Here is a 2,824-nt window from a genome sequence, read left to right as displayed (position 1 = left end):
AAATTCAGTCTTCCAGAGATAATGGAGAAGAGTCAAGAGTGGGCGGAGAGAAAAATGGAAAACTTCTAGCACATATTCCCATTTACTTAAGTTTTCTTTATTACCTCTAATAAAATGTTATTCTACAGAAAGTTCTTATACATCCTTTGTTGAATTTATTCCTAGTGATTTTGGGGGGGTTATTATTTCAAGTGGCATCTTTTTATTGCATTTCTAACTATTTGTTGTTGGTATAAACAATTGCAATAGATACCAATATTTTGATTTCCTATCTAACTTACTAAATTTTTTTATTAATTTAAATAGTTTGTCTGTAAATTATTTTGCATTATCTATCAAGACAACTTTTCATCTGTAAATAATGGTTTTTTTCTTTCACAATCTTTATAACGTCCTCTCCCATCTTTTTGTCTGTTTGTTTCTCACTGCCTCTTTGATTAGGTCTTTGTTCAAAATAAGCTGTCCAACATGGTTTGATCTTTATGGAATAAACAAATTTAAGTTTTATGCAGAAGTCTTATTTTCCTCTTGGTGAGTTTCTGTTCTGCTGGCTTCTTTTCAGCTGCTAATTTCTTGGTATCCACAGTCTTTATTCCTATCAAAGGCTTCCTCTGATTCTTAACACCAATAGCTTTCCTTCCTTTCTTCCCTACCACAGGCTTCTTACCTTAAGGTCTCTTCTTATTTGATTTGGCTTCAACTGCTGCTGATGCCTTATCCACCTGGAATTTGTGACTCTTGGCCTGGCGAAAAATGGGTTCTGGCACATGGTCTTTGCATATAGGTTTAGCTGCCAAATGATTCTCAGTTTTTTCAGCGGATTCTTCTTTAGGACACTGCAATTAATCTTCTTGCATGATACTCAGACGGCTCTTTGGATATCTGAACTTTTCTGCTAAAATCTGTAGTAAGCATCTTGTGCTTGGGAGGATTATAGTTACTCTGAGGGGGGCAGCTTTATGCCAATTGCCATACAGATCATCTAACTTGCGGAAAGCACTTCCAGTCCAAGTGCAGAAATGTTCCACGTGCCCACCAGGAGCAAGTTTCAAAATGTTAAGTTTGCTTACATTAAGCAGAGTAATTCCAGGATGTTTCTGAAGGCCTTGATAATACCATTGTCCTCCTTATAGAAAATGTAGGGTCGCATGCATTGGATATGATGTGGTTTCTCATTTTGCTCTGGCCAGCTCTCATTTGCTGAGAGGCATAGAGCTTTTTTACATCATTCCAGGCCTTAAGTTTCTTAAGAAGCAAGACAGCCAGCCTCCTTGGTCTTGTAGCCTTCAACTTTATCTTCAACCTCAAAGGAAGTTCAGGAACTTCCTCAATACAATGACCTTTAGACATGACCATTGCTGGTAAGGCCGAGGCAGCCAGGACAGAGCAGATGGCATATTGCTTTAGTGTAGTCTTCATTCTGCAGCACCAAGGGCACGAGATTTTGGTTGGTGAAAACATTTGGCCCCCACAACACGTATTTTCGAAAACACCCTGGCCAGACTGTGAGTCCTACCGCCTCAAACTTTGGGAATTCGAGCTGCAGCTCTGCCAGTACTCCAAGACTCAGCCATGGTTTGATGACCTGCTAATTCACTGACAGCACAGGGCTGTCTGTTGTTTTTGCATACGTTGGTGTGAACAAAGTTTGCAGTATCTGGTCAAATGGGAGCCTTGAACACATCAGGCAAAGTGACGTTTTTGCCAGGTGATCCCCTTTTTTGGAGTACACTGACATGAGTGGACGAGCACACACCATAGTGGGGAGAGGAAAAGGCCGTGCTCTTCTCAACGGGAAGAGCTCCTCCCATCTTATTGGGCTGAGTGCTTCTTAATGTATGATATTGAAAACAAATGATGATATTAGAATTCCTTGTTTAATTTTTTGTTTAACACAAATATTTTAATATTTCTTTATTGCATATTGAGTGCTGTGAGTTTTTATAAAAACATTTTATTGATATCTTAATTATCTATTGCTGCATAACAAGTTACTTTAAAAATTAGTGACTCGAAACAACAATAAACACGTATTATCTCATATCATCTATGGCTAATGAATCTGGAGGCACTTTACGAGTATGATTCTGGCTTGGGGTCTCTCATGAAGTTGTAGTCAAATGTCAGCCAGGGATGCAGTAAGTTGTAGTCAAAATATCAGCCAGGGTTGTAGTCATCTGAAAGATGGGAGTTGGAGTATCAGCTTCCAAAATAGCCAACTGATATGACTAGCAAGTTGGCGCTTGTTGCTGGATGGAGGCTTCAGATCCTTTCCAGATGGACTTTAAGGTTGCTTGAGTGCCCTCACATCATAGTAGCTGGCTTCCCTTAGAGTGAACAATCCAAGAAAGAGCAAGGCAGACCCAAATGTTTTTATAACAGCCTTCAAAAATCACACAGTTATTTCCACAATATCTTGTTGAGTACACAGATCAGCCCAATACAGTGTGAGAGGGAATTACATAAGTGCGTGTATACCAAGAGGTAAGGATCATTGGGGGCCATTTTGGAGGCTAACTACCACATCAAGTTAGTATTTTTCTGTCCCTTCTATAAAGAGTTTTATCACAAATTGTTTTATTTTATCAAATTATCTTTCAGTATTTATTGAGATGATCATGAGGGTTTCTTGCTTTAATATATTAATATGCTTTATTACTTTGGTTTATTGTTAATCAATTAATCTTATATTCTTGGATATATCCCCCAAATTGTCATGATATATTTTGTTAGATTAAATTTGTTAATATTTTCTTTAGAATTGCATTTATTAGTGAGATTAGCTAATGATTTTCATAACTCATGAAATCTTTTGTTGTTTTGG

General features: G+C 37.8%; 1 pseudogene; it reads right to left on the bottom strand.

Moving 5' to 3' along the window:
- Positions 1 to 497: 497 nt before the first annotated feature.
- Positions 498 to 1,759, bottom strand: LOC131411057 (large ribosomal subunit protein uL4-like; annotated as a pseudogene).
- Positions 1,760 to 2,824: the final 1,065 nt, after the last annotated feature.

Source organism: Diceros bicornis, chromosome 10 (assembly GCF_020826845.1).
Source record: "Diceros bicornis minor isolate mBicDic1 chromosome 10, mDicBic1.mat.cur, whole genome shotgun sequence".
In the NCBI taxonomy this organism is placed as follows: Eukaryota; Metazoa; Chordata; class Mammalia; order Perissodactyla; family Rhinocerotidae; genus Diceros; species Diceros bicornis.
This window is presented reverse-complemented; position numbering and strand designations above follow the sequence as displayed.